The sequence below is a fragment of the Sarcophilus harrisii genome, chromosome X, assembly GCF_902635505.1.
Source record: "Sarcophilus harrisii chromosome X, mSarHar1.11, whole genome shotgun sequence".
Lineage (NCBI taxonomy): Eukaryota > Metazoa > Chordata > Mammalia > Dasyuromorphia > Dasyuridae > Sarcophilus > Sarcophilus harrisii.
Genome location: NC_045432.1, coordinates 44,791,180 through 44,807,914, shown reverse-complemented (window position 1 = coordinate 44,807,914; position 16,735 = coordinate 44,791,180).

Here is a 16,735-nt window from a genome sequence, read left to right as displayed (position 1 = left end):
TTCTCAAGCCTTTACCTCATGGTCCCCCCTCCCCTCCCAGGTTAGAGCTCCTCCTCTAGCAGATGTTAGTGTGTCCTTAGTGTTGTGCCAAAGTTCCCTTTTAATGTCGTGACCCAGTTTCTCTAATTGTCCTATTTAGTTATTCTGCCTCAGGTTATATATAACCTTTCCCTCTTAATGTTTGATGAGATAGAGGTCTACCTCAGTTGCTCTGCCCCAAAACCCCAAGCTATAATCATTCCCTCTTAAATGGTTGATGAGATGAAAGTTTTATATCTTTAGGTTAGACATTCCTTCTTAATGTTTGACAGGATAAAGGTTTATCCATTTTAGATGTCATTAGAATATCAGTAACCGCCCTCCATTGTGTCATCCTAGGGGCTTCCCCCACTATTAGGTTGTCCCCACCTAGGTACCTCCCCCATTATGTCATTGTTCTTGTTATCCTATAAAAAAGCTTGCTGTCCCAATACTCACGGCTGGACTCTTTGAGATGATAGTCTTGTCCAGCTCTGGGACCAAACATCGATCCTCCCATTGTCCCAGTATCTCTCCATTTAATAAACTAATGAATTGCTCTCTAATCTCTGTCTTGCTCAGTTTCTTCGGCATTACATTTGGACAACTTTCCTTCCAGCCTTTACCCAAAGATGGAAGCTGGCTAGTTATCTGGAAGGCCAATTGATCATGGAGTATATATTTGCCTATAAATTGTGTAAATTCTTCATTCATATGGAAGATTTATTCAGAAGTATATAATATTAGAAAAAGGAGAAGGCAGGCAGTTAGGGCTCTGGATTCTACTAGGTATGTTCTTTACTCACTGGGAGACCTTGGACAAGGTCTCACTTAACCTTTCTAAATCTCAATTGAAATATTTGTAAAATGAGGGAATGGAACTAGTTTGTCTCCCTAGTTTGATATTCCCTGTTCTGAGGCTTCTTTCAGCTCTGACATGGATCTATTCTAAGATCCCTCCTCGATTTTACATTCTATATTCAAAGACCAATTATACTTCTAGCATTCTATCTTGTAAAATCCCTCTTTGCCATCTTGTTGCATTTCCTCTCTATGTCATATGTTATGCTGCCATGATTCCATATGTCCATTTGGTTGAGTTCCCTCAGTAGTCTAGAAAGAAGCTCGTGTTAGCAGAAGAAGAAGCCCATCCTACCAATGGCCAGTAGTTTCCAATATGGGGAAACGAAGGAAGCATGTCTATAGAAAATTCACCTTCTGTTTGTGACCAGGCAATAAACGTTATCTTTCCAATTCAACTAGATTCCCTTTCTTCACAGGGTCAGGGCTTTTCATCTCCAGATGTTCCTCTCCCACATTTCTCATTATTGCCCCAAAGCAGATGCCAGCCCATTGGTCATAGAACCCAATTGCTTAAGGCTAAGGACAGTTAGTCATTACTTTTGGATTTTTTTATTTGTTATTTCTCAGATGGGAGAGTTTTCAGAGCCTCCCTTAAGAGCACACTGACCCCACTCTCCGAGAACACTCCATTTGTTCCTTAAAGACACCCAGGCTAGATGAGCAAAGAAGAAAGAAAATAGCATATGCAAGTTGATACCAGAAGGTTTGTGGCAGGTGAGTGTCTATTTGGGATACAAGCTGGTGCCTCTGGGGAGGCAAATGGGGTGGTGTTTGGCTCTCTAGTATTTTTCAAATATCAACCAGTAGCTTTTTATGTTACTTAGCACCCTGAATTTCTTTTTGGAGTTATCAGGGACAGCTTCCTGTTGGGGGAAAACATTTGACTGCAGCCTTGAATGATTTTTAAAATAGGGAATGATACCTTCAGCTAAGTTTCCATATGGGACTACTGTGCAAAGCAAATGAGAAAGCTTATGAAAAGGAAAAGCATAATAAACCATACTTGTTAAATAATTTGAAATATTTCTGATTTCATCATTTTCTGTTCTTTTGTCCAAGTATCTCTTGGGTACCAAAATGATAACACTCACAACAATCATAACCACAGCGACTCTACACAGTCAGCTTCTGGATATATGTTTTATCTTTGTTTCCTCATCTTGGAGGACAGGATAGAGTCTTGCACATAAAGGAAACTTAATATTCAGATGGGAATGAGTTAGGTTGGCCCTAGTGGATGTATGCTCTTTTCCCATGATGGGTCCCATATGTTGAAGCTTGCCCTTCTAGTTTTCTAGGTATGGTAACATCTGTTCTATGTGGGATTTTCATGAAAAATTTAGCATCTTCATTTCCATATTACTAATTAAAATCAATCAGTAAGTGTAATGGGCTGAAGCTCTAGTTGATGCACTGAGGTCCCAAGCACGTGAGGCTAAATAGGAATTGGACTATACTCTATCAATATATATGCTTGGAGAAAGAATGGGCCCCGCCCACTCTTTGTGCAAGTCCTGATGTATTGTATATAGGAAATGATGATTTTGGTGGGTGAAGGCAGAGGGGCAGGAAGAGAGGCGGAAAGAAACTGCTGGCTGGCTTCTGCTCTGGCTGGCTTCTTGACTCAACTGCACACATTGCAATCATGAACCCTCCTTCACCTCTGATCCCCCTTCACCTCCAATCCTCCTTCACCTCTAGTGAGAATAAGGATAGAAGATTTTCCCCTAACCTGAATTCCTGACTCTGGCTGATTTTAAAATATGCGGTCATCACATTTGGCACCCAACATGGGGCTGTTTTTCATTCTCTGTGGCAAAACTGTCCATTCATATCTTTTATAAGGCTCAGCTAAGTTAACGCTGGGCACTAAAAAGGCAAATCTTTTCATATCCTCCTTATCCAGAGGGATAGAATAGAAACAATCCTTAATATCTATGACCCAAAGAGGCCATTCTCTAGACAATTGAGTAGGATATGGAAGTCCAGGCTGAAGAGTTCCCATAGTTTCCATCTGTTCATTCACCTTTCTTAAATCTGTCAGCATCCTCCATTTTCCAGATTTCTGTTTTACAACAAACACTGGGGAATTCCAAGGACTTGGAGAAGGTTGTAAGTGTCCTTGGTGAAGCTGCTCCTGTTTTGCCTTCCAAAAGTCCATCTCATAGGGGCAGCACTAACTTCAGCTGCTATTGATCCTCCTATGCCAGACATGTAGGTGCCTGCTTTAATCTTTGGCCAGTGACTAGGTCAATTGGCACCTCTAATGACTGTACGATCTGCACCTGTGTCTACCAATCTTCTAATGGTAAGCCATTTATATAGATCATGAGCATAGGTCGGTCAGTTGTTACAGCTGCTGTCCAGTATATTCCTGAATTTTGTGGTCTGGAGTCAGAATCTGGGTGACTATCACCAGATTGCTTATTAGGATTCTGTATGAGTAAACCTGATGCTACTACTTCTCCTGGGTGATAAGTCACAAATTTTCTACTTGTAGTAGTGACTGGGATGTTATCTACACATTCCCCAGTTTCCCACATCAGTGTGTGGATGGACACTGTTTTGTATGTACAAAAAGGAGGTGAAATGACCCTACTGTGTACTGAGAACTATGCTGGGTACTGGAAAAACAGACACAAAGAGTTCCTGCCCTCAAGAAACTTATATTCTGGGGGGGAGGGGCTTAGCATATCCCACATAGAAACAAAAACAAATTGCAAATAAAGTAGAGAATAAAAGCTGAAGGAGTGGTCAAAGAGATAGGACGGGTGCTTGAGTGGAATTCTGAAGGAATCCAGGAATTCTAAGAGTGTGGGGTGAAGAGGGTGAGCCTTATAGACATGAGATCTGGCCGGTCCAAGTCACGATTGTGTTAGGTAGAATGTCATGAATGAGCTTGGTTGGAATGGAGAATGTTTGTAAATCAGTCTGGGAAATTGAGTGTGTGAATGGTTCTAACTGACAAATATGAGTTGTTTTTTTCTTTATTTCCTAGAGGCAATTCAGAACACCCTGAGCTTCTTGAGGATGAGTGCTGTGTAGAGCCCTGTGCTAAAGGGATATGAATTTGGCAGCTGGGTACAAGGTGGAGGAAAGAAGCTGGAATTTAGAAGCTATTGCTTTGACCCAGGTTAAGAATAAATGAGAATTTGAACTGGGGCAGGGGGAAGGATGACTGTGTGAGAGGAGGCAAAGGGACATGTAAGTAAAATGCCATAGCTATCGTGTAGAACTGAAAAGACTTAGCAACTGATTACATCTGGAGGATGGGAGAGTTTAAAGGTAACTTGAAGTTTCAAATCTTATTGACTGGAAAGATGGTGGTACCTTAGACAGAAATAGGAATTTTTAAGGAGAAACAGAATTGGTGAGGGAGCTAAGAATGAGTGGAGTAGTAATGACATATTGAATTGGAGAGGTCTACCACTTTGAAATATCTAATATGAAATTTCAGAGGTAAGTGTGGAGCTCAGCAGACAGAGCAAGCTTAAAGATAAGAAATTTTGGATGCAGATCTACAGTAAAATTACAGTTCTGTACTGTACATTGCCACCGAATCTCATCAAAGAGGCTAAGTATGTGGCCTTTATTGTTTCTGCAGTTTGGGAAAAGAACCTAACCTTAAAAATTGGGTCCATATAGGGTGTTCCGGGTTAATTAAAAAAAACCTCCCTCTACCATTACATCCCTCCAAGTTGGAGTTATGGAGAGTGGCTGGAAATATTTAAAAGTGAAATGGCTTGCTTAAAACCCAAAGCCAGGAGAAGTTAAAGGCAGTCCTTGTACTTGGGTATTCTTTCTTTTCAAGGCATTTGAGTATCCACAATATCAACTGCCCTTTGAAATTCAGAAAAAGCAATACTTTTGTTTATATTTCTGTAATAAAACATTTTTGTAAATACATTTAAATTGACCTCAGCAATGGCCTTCTTAAATTGTTCATTCAGTGTCCTCTAAGTTCAATTCTAGCTATAAAGCCTCTGAAATCCTGCCCAGCTGACCTCTCAAATTCTATTTCATTGTCTCTGTGTGTCTGTCCCTCTCCCTGCCTCCCCTTCTCTCTCTCTCCTTCTGTCTCTCCTCTCTCCTCTCTCTTTCCCTCTCCTCCTCTCTGCTCTCTCTCCTCTCTTTCCTTCTCCTCCTTTCTCCTCTCTCTACCTCCTTCTCTCTCTTTTTCTCCTTCCTCTCTCCTTCTCACATATACACACAAATGCCTATAGCATGCAATGCCAGAGAATAGTAAGACATCACTCATATCAGCCTGGCTGAAGAAAACCAGATTTGCCTGGATCATTTTAAGTCATCATGCCTCTAGCTTCAGAGTCTTCCTGCCTTTAGATCTTTCCCACTATGGTTCCCCATTAAGATTATACAAAATCATTTTAATAAGTCAACAAACATTTATTGAATGTCTACTCCGTAACAGGCACTGTGATAAGCGCTGGAGGTAAAAAATAGGGAAAAAGCATTCCTTGCTCTTAAGAAGCTTACAATCTAATAGGGGAAATCATATGTACAAAACTATATATACAAGGTCCATGCAATTTAAATGGGGGATTAGGGCTCCAGATTTATCAACTTGTGCTTATAACCAGAATGAGAGTTACAAGACTGTATTGGAAATCCCAGAAATGTTATCACTGGATTGGCTAAGTGCTTCAGAGACTGGTTCCTCAGAGTCCTGAAACAACCCTATGAAGGAAGCACTATTCCCATGTAATGGATAAGAGGTTGCAGTCATAGAGAGTGAAATGAATTAAGCATCCCAGACTTGCTCCAGGTCACATGGGAAGCATCCAAGCCTAGGCCTCTTGATCTCGAACACACTGATGCTCCCCTGCCACAGTGATTTTGAAATATAGAAAATTGAGAGTATAATGCAGAATTTGGTTCCATCAAATTTATACAGACATAGACTTGAATTCTGGGAGGTCCCAGGATTTCTAGTTCAATCTTGGCAGGCAAGACCTCATTTACATCTTAGATATACCTATTTAAAGCACAACTAGGTGAGGAAAGGGGCATTGGGACTGTCTCCTTCCTCATTGAGTTTGAGATCTTTTCAGCATGGGTCCCACCCTTATTAGCATGGAGAAGTCCATGAGAAGTCCAAGATCTCCTTCTGTGATCTCTGTCCTACCATCTACTGGACTGCCTTGGGAGATAGGAAGCTTTCAGGCAAAGGTTGGCAGATGAACTATTAGGGACACTGGCTGAGTCCCAGTTTGGTGTAGTTGGTCAGTCCATCAGCACAGTTTATTAAGTGCCAACCATGTGCTCTATACTGAGGCTATAAAGACAAAATTGTAACAGTCCTTGTGCTCAAGAAACTCGCATCATATTCTGAGAAACCTATTTATGGATCTTTATAGACAAAATATTTTCAAAAGAACTGGTAGTCTTTTACTTTTTTTCAGGAGATAAGGGGCCCAAAGAATTTAGGAAAAAATTCATGTAGACAGCATTGCTTGAACATAAGCTGACAGGAAACAAGGGACCCCAGGAGGCAAGGACACTTCTCGGGTCTCTTCAGGGTCTGTGATTTTTCTTTCTAACAGAGGGTGTTGACACAACTAAAGAAAAGGCTCATAAGACTTCGCACATTCTCTTTCCATATTTCCCAGGGGAGAATGGGGTAATCTGCCCATTTTCCATGTTTCATAATCTATGTGTGCCCTATCTCCTTTCCCAACCCTTTTCCTTTGGGGCTCTTCCCACAACTTGGAGCAGTCTTCATTGCTCTTCACTTTCAGAATGCTGACATCCATGCTGATTCTCTCCACATCAAATATTCTGAATGAAATACTGGATCTGATCCATAAGCCTCAGTTTAAGGAACTATTCCTCATCACTATCTGCCTTCCCACCTTTGGCCAATTTTTTTCCCAAACCATAATCACTCTCACATGTTGTTTGCTATCTGGGAATCAGAAGTGACTTGTTCCTCCCCACACAGACAGGCAGGGAATTGTTTGGATTATGAATATCGGCTCCATACTGACAAGCGAAAGATGCTGCCAACCTTCAGAAGCTGACAAGAATAATATGGTATTGAACTTGTTCAGAGAGGATACCAAAATAGAAAGTTCAATACTGTCTTTCTTACCTGATGGTTAAAAGTCCAATAAATCTTCTCCCTGAGAGATACCTGCATATAATCTAACTAAATGAATGAGCACAGATGTGCTGTTCCAAAAGGCAGCTTCTTCACTGCCACCATTAATGTTAAAAAACAGTTTCTAGAATGTGGAAAGTTTCCATTCAGAAAAAGAAACCAAGAGTTTGGGAAAGGTATAGCTTCTTCAACACTACTGTCTTTGGAGATATTAATTCCTTAAAAAAGATGACAGAATAACAGTTAGAGAGGCCTCAGATGGCAGTTGATCCATCCTGAACCAAAGTAGCAATCAATGTCTCTTTCCCTCTTTCTAGGTCTCTCTTTCTGTCTGTCTGTCTGTCTCTCCCCTCTCCTTCTATCTTTCTCCATCCCTCTTCCCTCTCTCTCCCTCCCTAACCCCTCCCTATTTCTGTTCGTCTTTGTCTTTATATCTTTTCTCTCTGTTTGTCTGACCTGCTATCTGCCTCTTCTCCTCTCCCTTCCACCAAGAACAAATCTAAATCTCCTTCGATATGACATTCCTTCAATCACTTGAAGATAACTTTCAAACCATATACTTTATACCCTTCTGTTTCCCAGAATAAATGTTCATAACTTCTTTCTGCCAGAACTTTTATGGCATAATGTTTAGACTCCTCAACATCTCCTGATACTCCCTCTCTGGTTGTGCCTCTACTTACTAAAATCCTTTTTTTCCCCCTCATAACTGAATAAAGAACTAAAGATGTCTTCTGACCTTTTACCTCTCTTAATCTTACTTTTTGCGTAGTGGGATGAGCAAAGATGGTACAATAGAGGCTGGGATATTATAACCAAATTCCATAGCTCTCAGGTCATGGAGAAAATGTTGTAAGCAGCCAGAAAGAAACTATTCAGCTATTGTGTGGACATTGTCAGGATCACATAAGATATAGCCACTTCCACATTAAGGGAGGGGAAGGATTACAATATGACACTCTAGAACTCTAGGAAACTAGGATTAGACTCAAGAATAGCCCATCCAAAAACAAACAAACAAAAAAGTAAAGTGTTGGGAGCCAAAAAAAAAATAGCCTATCCAATAAAACTGAATATAATCCTTCTGGGGAAAACAGATATTTAATGAAATCGAGGGCTTTCTACTATTCCTGATGAAATGACCATAACTGAATAGAAAATTTGACTTTCCAATCAATGCAAGACTCAATAGAGGCTTCTGAAAATCACACTATCATGCGATTCATTTAAAGAGGAAAGGAGATACATAAATGGATACGTTTGTATATGTATACATGTATATGTGTGTGTGTATATATATATATGTACACATAATTGGGTATAGAAATCTATCTTACAGAAGAAGAAGGGAATAAAAGAGAAGGGTCTGATAAAATGGAAGGCGAATTAAGGTAGGCAGTGATCAGAAGCAAAACAGATTTTTGAGGAGTGATGGTAAAAAAGAGAATAAGGATAAACAGGAAAAAAAGGATGAAGGAAAATGTATGATTTGTAATCATAATTGAGAATATGAATGGAATGAAGTCACTCATAAAATGTAAGCAGAATGGTTTGGAAACCAGAATCCAACATCATGATGTTTATAAGGAAGATACTTGGAAAAAAAAAAAAAAGATACGCAATTAAAAAAAACAAAAAACAAAAGTAGAATCTATTATGCTTCAGCTGAAATAAAAGTCAGGGATAGCAATCATGATCTCAGACAAAGAAAAAGCAAAAATAGCCCTAATTAAAAGACATAAGCAGGAAAACTACATCTTACTAAAAGACACCACAGACAATGAAGTTATATATAATTACTAAATATATAGGTACAAAACTGCATAGCATTCAATTATATAGGAGGTAATAGTAAAATTATTCTAGTGGGGACATTCAACTTCTCTCTCATACAACTAGATAATTAATGATATAATAAATAAGAAATAAGTTAAAGAGATGCATAGAATTTTAGAAAGTGAAATATGATAGACCTAGGGGGTTGATTATGGTAATGGAAATGCAAATGACTTTTTTTTTTTCAGGTGTACATATCACTTTCATAAAAATTGACCATGTGTTAGAGCATAATATCCTCACACACAAATGCAAAGCAAAAATATTAAATACATCTTCTTTAGCTCATAATGCAATAAAAGTATATTCAATAAAGGTCTGTAGATGAATGGATTAAAAATGACTTGGAAACTAAATAATCTAATTCTAAAGAATGAGTGGATGAAAGAACAAACCACAGAAATAATAATTTCATTAAAGATAATGACAACAATGAGACAACAACAAAATTTGTTGGATAAAGCCAAAGCAATACTTAAGGGAAAATTTATTTCTCTAAACATATATATCAATAAAAGAGGGAGAACAAATCAATGAATTGGGCATGCAACTAAGAAGAATTATAATTAAACATTAAAATCAAAATCTTCAAAATCAAGAAAGATTAATAAAATTAAAAGTTTTTAAAAATAAATAAAACTAAGAGTTAGCTTTAGGGGGAAAATAAACTATCAATTAATTTGATTTTTAAAACTGAAAGAAGGAAAGCCTATCACCAGTATCAAAATTAAAAAGGCTAAATGTACCACCAATGAAGGTGAAATTAATGAAATTATTTTTTAAAATTCCAATTGTGTACCAGTAAAACTAAAAATCTAAGAGAAGTGGACATATATTAAAAAAAAATAAGTTACTGAGATTACTAAAAGAGAAAATAAGATACTTAAATAGTCCTATCTGAGGTCAAAAAAATTGAACATGCCTAAGAAAAATATCTCTGGGACTAGATGGATTTATAAGTGAATTCCCCTATGTACTTAGAAAGCAATTAATCTCAATACTATATACATTTATTTTTTAGATAGAGAAAAAGGAGTCCCACCAAATTCCTTTTATGACACAACTATGATTTTGATACCTAAACCAAGGAGAGCAAAAAGAGAAAAAGAAAATAATAGGCTAATTTTCCTAATGAATATTAATGCAATAAATTACTAGCAAGAAGATCACAGTAATAGATCATATAGGTCATACTCTATAAGCAGGTGAGATTCATACCTGCAATTAAAGGCTAATTCAGTATTAGAAGAATCATTCTAATAAGTTACCACATCAATAAGAAAAACAAAAATCATGTGATTATGTAAAAAGATGAAGAAATAGATTCTGACAAAATATGACACATAATTATTCAAAAACACTAGAAAGCATGGTAGTTCTTCTTAAAATGTTAAGTTTCTATCTAAAATGATTATCTATGGTGAGGATAAGCTAGAAGCCTTTCGAAAAAGAACCAGGGGTGAAGCATAGATGTCCATTATCACCCCTATTATTTAGTACTGTATTAGAAATGGTAGCTGTAGCTGGAAGACCCAAATAAAAGGAAATTGAAGGAATTAAAAGCAGTTAATGGAGAAATACAACTATCACTCTGTGATGGGATATTGAGAGAAACCTAGAAAACTGAATAAAAAACCCAACTGAAACAATGAGCAATGTAAATAGTTGTGGGATATAAAAAATAAATAATCAGTATTTCTAGACATTATAAACAAAACCTAGCAGCAAGAGATTGAAAAAGAACTTCCATAATATTTAAAATAAAAAACTTGAGAATATAACTGCCAAGACAAATCCAGGGACTCTATCAATTTAACTATAAAACACTTTTCACGCAAATAGAAACAGATCAAAACAATTGGAGAAATGTTAATAGTTTATTCATAGTCTTAGCCAATGTAATAAAAAAGACATCTTTACATAAATTTAATTTTTCAGTGTCATACCAGTCAAAATAGTATTTTATAGAGCTAGAAAAGATAATAACAAAAGTTTAAAAATATCAAAGAATCAATGAAAAAATGTCAAGTAAGGTTGTTAGCCTCATTTAAAATTATATTCCATAGTGATAATGGTCAAAATAATCTGATACTAGCAAAGAAATAGAGTTGTGGATCAGTGGAACAGATTAGGTTAACAATGCCTGATAGTGACCATGATAATCTAGTGTTTTATTGTTTACCTTTGGGGCAAAAATTAACAATTTGACAAAAAATTTCTGAGAAAATTAGAAAACAGGTTGTTGGAAACTAGACATAAACCAGCATCTCATACCATATACCAAAATAAGGTGAAAATGAACAAACAATATAGAGATAAAGGGTGATATCATTAGTAAATTACATGAACATGGAAAAATATATGTCAGATCTATTAATAAAGGAAAAATTTATAACCAGAGATAGAGGGGATCACAAGAAGGAAAAAAAAATAATATTGATTGCATGATGTAAAAAGGTTTTGCACAAACAAAAACAATGCCACCAAATTAAAAAAAATACTTATTTAATATTTCCCCAATTATAGAATGTTTTTAATACTCTTAAAAAAATTAAGATACAAATTCTCTTCTTCTTCCCATTTCTTTCCCCCTTATTGAGATGACAAACAATTTGATTTAGGTTATACATGTACAATCATATAAAACGTATTTTTATGTTAGTCATGTTGTGAAAGAAAACACAGATCAAAAAGAAGGAAGAAGGATAGGAAAGAGGGAGAGAGGGGGGAGGGAGGGAGGAAAGAATAAGGAAGAAAGAAAATAAAATTTAAAAAAAAAACCCTATGCTTTAATTACCATTCAAACTCCATCAGTTCTTTCTCTAGAGATGAACAGTATTTTTCATCAAAAGTCCTTTGGAATTGTCTTCCTTAGATCATTGTATTGGTAAGACTAGCTAAGTCAACAGAAAATCATCTCCAAGATAATACACTATGATCAAGTAGGATTTATACCAGGAATGCAGGGCTGGTTCAATATTAGGAAAACTATCAATATAATTGGCCATGTTAATAACCAAATTAACAAAAAACATATGATCATCTCAATAGATGCAGAAAAGCATTTGATAAAATCAAACATCCATTCCTATTAAAAACACTTGGAGTATGGAATAAATGGACTTTTCCAAAATAATCAGCAGCATCTATTTAAAACCATCAGTAAGCATCATATGTAATGGAGACAAACTGCAACCATTCCAATAAGATCTGGAGGAAACAAGGTTGCCCACTATCACCGTTACTATTTAATATTGTATTAGAAACTTAGCTTAGCAATAAGAGCTGAGAAAAGATTAAAGGAATAAGAATAGGCAATGAGGAAGCCAAATTATCACTCTTTTGCCGATGACATGATGGTATAAGAGAACCCAGAATTCTCTAAAAGTTATTAGAAATAATCACAACTTTACAAAGTTGCTGGTTATAAAATAAACCCACATAAGTCATCAATTCTTATATATCACTAACAAAATCAACAGTCAAAGACAAGAAATTCCATTTAAAGTAACTACTGATAATATAAAATATTTAGAATCTATCTGCCAAGGGAAAATCAGAAACTTTATGAGCAAAATTAAGACCACTTTCACACAAATTAAGTCAGATGTAACCAATTGGAAAAATAGCAAATGCTCTTGGATTTAGCAAGCAAATATAATAAAGATGACAATATTCCTTAAACCAATCTATTTATTTAGTGCTATACCAATCAGGCTCCCAAAAAACTATTTTAATGACCTAGGAAAAATAACACCAAGTTCATATGGAAAACAAAGGTCAAAATTTCCAAGGAATTAATGAAAAAGAAAATCAAATGAAGGTGGCTTAGCTGACAGATCTAAAATTATATTATAGAGCAGAGTTACCAAAACTATTTGTATTGGCTAGAATGATTAGTTGATCAGTGGAATAGATTAGTTCAGGGATAAAACAGTCAACAAATATTAGCAACCCTAGTCTTTGAAAACCCAAAGATCCCAGCTTTTGGATAAGAACTTACTGTTTGATAAAAATTGCTGGGAAAATTGGAAACTAATATGGCAGAAACTAGGCATTGATCCAATTTAACGCCGTACACAAGATAAGGTCAAAATGGGTTCATGACCTAGGCATAAAGAATGAAATTATTAATAAATTAGAGGAACACAAGATAGTTTACCTCTCAGACCTGTGGAAGGGGAAGGTCTTTATGACCAAAGCAGAACTAGAGATCTTACTGATCACAAAATAGAAAAAATTGACTTACCAAACTGAAAAGTTTTTTTGTACAAACAAAAACTAATGCAGACAAGATTAGAAGGGAAGCAATAAACGGAAAAATATTTTTACAGTCAAGGTTCTGATAGAGGCCTCATTTCCAAAATATATAGAGAATTAACTCTAATTTATAAAAATTCAAGCCATTTCCCAATTGAAAATGGTCAAAGGATATGAACAGACAATTCTCAGATGAAGAAGTTGAAACCTATTCTAGTCATATGAAAAGATGCTCCAGTCATTATTAATCAGAGAAATGCAAATTAAGGCAACTCTAAGATACCACTACACACCTGTCAGATTGGCTAAGATGACAGGAAAAATAATGATGATTGTTGAGGGATGTGGGAAAACTGGGACATTGATGCATTGTTGTTGGAGTTGTGAACGAATCCAACCATTTTGGAGTAGTTTGGAACTATGCTCAAAAGTTATCAAACTGTGCATACTCTTTGATCCAGCAGTGTACTACTGGGATTATATCCCAAAGAGATTATAAAGAAGGAAAGGGACCGATGTGCACGAATGTTTGTGGCAGCCCTTTTGTAGTGGTTAAAACTGGAAACTGAATGGATGTCCATCAGTTGGAGAATGCTGAATAAATTGTGGTATATGAATATTATGGAATATTACTGTTCTGTAAGAAATGACCAACAGGATGATTTCAGAAAGGCCTGGAGAGACTTACACGAACTGATGCTAGGAAATGAGCAGGACCGGGAGATCATTATATACTTCAACAACAATACTATATGATGACCAGTTCTGATGGACCAGGCCATCCTCAGCAACGAGATCCAACCAAACATTTCAATGGAGGGTAATGAACTGAACCAGCTATGTCCAGAAAAAGAACTCTGGAGATGACTAAAAACCATTCATTGAATTCCCAATCCCTATATTTATGCCACCTGCATTTTGATTTCCTTCACAAGCTAATTGTCAATATTTCAGAGTCCTGATTCTTTTGTACAGCAAAATAACTTTTGGTCATGTATCTTATTGTGTATCTAATTTATATTTTAATATATTTAACATCTACTGTCATCCTGCCATCTAGGGGATGGGTAAGAGGTGAAAAATTGGAACAAGAGGTTTGGCAATTGTTAATGCTGTAAAGTTACCCATGCATATATCCTGTAAATAAAAGGCTATTAAATTTAAAAAAAAAAAAACTTGGTTTAAGTCTTCAGGACAAGTGGAAAACAATTTGGAAGCCCAATAAATAACAACAACGAAGAAAAAAAAAAAAGACTAGCTAAGTCAGTACAGATAGTTGGTCAGCATAAGGTAATGCTGTTACTGTGTAATTTTCTTCTGCTTCTGTTTATTTCATTTTACATCAGCTCATGTAAGTCTTTCCAAACTTTTCTGAAATCATCTTGCTCATTATTTTTCATAGCACAATAATATTCTAAAACAATCATATATCACAACTTGTTCAGCCATTTTTTGTACACCCAGATCCTTTCCTTTTTGTCTTTTGTTTCTTTGGGATATAAACATATCAGTGATATTTCTAGGTCAAAGAATATACATGATTTTATAGCCCTTTGAATACAATCAGAATTAGAAAGAAAGAAAGGGGGAAGAATAATTTTACATAAAGGCCTCATTTCTCAAAGTTTACTGAGCCAAATTTGTGATGACTGCGTATTTTAAAATCAGCCGGAGTCAGGAATTAAGGTTAAGGGAAAATCTTCCATCTTTATTCTCAGTAGAGGTGAAGAAGGATTGGAGATGAAGGGGATCGCAATAAATGTGTAGCTCCGAAGCCGCCAGACAAGAACCCACCTGTCTCTTTCGCCCTCCCCCCCCCGCCTCCACCCACCAAAATAGTCATTTCCTATACAACACATCAGGACTTGACAAAGAGTGGATGGGGGTTTCTTTCTCCGAGCATATATTTAATAGAGTATAGCCCAATTACTATTTAGCCTCACGTGCTTGGGACCCTAGTATCAACCACTTCACCCATTACACAAATTTAAAAAAAAAAAAAAAAACCATTCCCCAATTGATATATAAAGGATATAAACAAGAAGTTTTCAAAGAAGAAACAAAGCTCTTAATAATCTTAGGAAAAATGTCAAATTGTTATTGATTAGGAAAATTAAAATAACTTAAGAACTTTTATATAGTTTTAAACTTTAGAAAAGGGAAAAAAACAAATTTGGAGGGGGGGGGAAATAGGTAAATAAAATTTTTGGGAAATTTAAGTCCATTCATTCTGGAGAACAATTTGGTACTCTGCCCAAAAGACTATAAAGTTGTGTAAGTCCTTTGAACCAGCAATAGCATTACTAGGTCTATATCCCCAAAGCTTTTTTTTTTTTTTTTTTTTTTTTTAATGTAAAAGGATCTATATGTAGAGAAATATTTATAGCAGGTTTTTTTATGTAGTAAAAAATTGAAAACTGAGGGAATACCCACCAATTGTGGAATGACTGAACATGTTGTAACTGTGATAGAACAGTACTGTGCTGTAAGAAATGATCAGCAGAATGGTTTCAGGGGGGAAAAAAGTGAGAAAATTTATTTGACCTGCTGTAAAATGAAGTGAACAGAATCAAAAGAACATTGTGCACAATAACCATAATATTGTAAGGAGGATCAGTTGTGGAACACTTAGCTAAAGATGATTCTGATACTAGACAATTCCAAAGGACCCATAATGAAAGATGCTATCTATCTTCCTCCAGAGACAAAACCAATGTACCCTGCACATTTCACTTTCTTTAACTTTCTTTTTATTGTTTTCTTTTTTGCAACATTACTAATGCAGAAATGATTTCGTATTATGATTGGTGTCAAATTGTGAGGGAGAGGTAAAAAAGGAAGTAAAGATTTGGAACTCAATAAATAATATTAAAAATATATTTTTAAAAAAAGAACTTTTGGGAAATTATGCAGTGGGATTATGATTAATTTAAGAAATTGCCTGTTTTTTAGAAACATATATAGACAAAAAATATCCTGCTGAGGAATACATGTTCTAAGAATGCCAGAAGAGTCTTGCTTCATTTGAAACACGGCTTTTCAATAGGAATGTCATTTTATAGATGTATACAAGCCCATTCCAATCTTTCTTAAAAGCTTATTGGCAATCCCAATTTTGTGGAAGCATTGTAGACAGTGCAAAGATATGTAAGCCAAAGTCACTGTCTCTCAGGACTAACAAATTCATTTAGGAGAGAAAGATTGACAAAATAAAAATAATGTGAGAACAATAGAAGAAAGTAGATAAATAATCAGCTAGATGTTTGTGAGTGTGGATGTGAGAGACAGAGACAAAGAGAGAGACAGAGACAGAGAGAAGGGGAAAGAAGGAGAAAGGGGGAAGACAGAATGAAGAGAGACATATACAGAGAGAGAGACATACAGAGACAGAAGGAGAATATGAATGAAAATCTATGAGTGCACTTAACTATTATGTTAGATACCAAGAAGGAAAACTTCTAGAGCTCTGGGCTCAGCAAAATCTGAAGATCTTGAATTCAAATTCCAGTCCTGATCCTCGCTGTGTGACCTTGGTAAGTCCGGTCCCTGTTCTAAAACTCAATTACCTTCTCTAAAAGGTAAATGGATTGAAGCAGATATCCTTTAAGGATCCTTCTTACCCTGACATTATATACATCT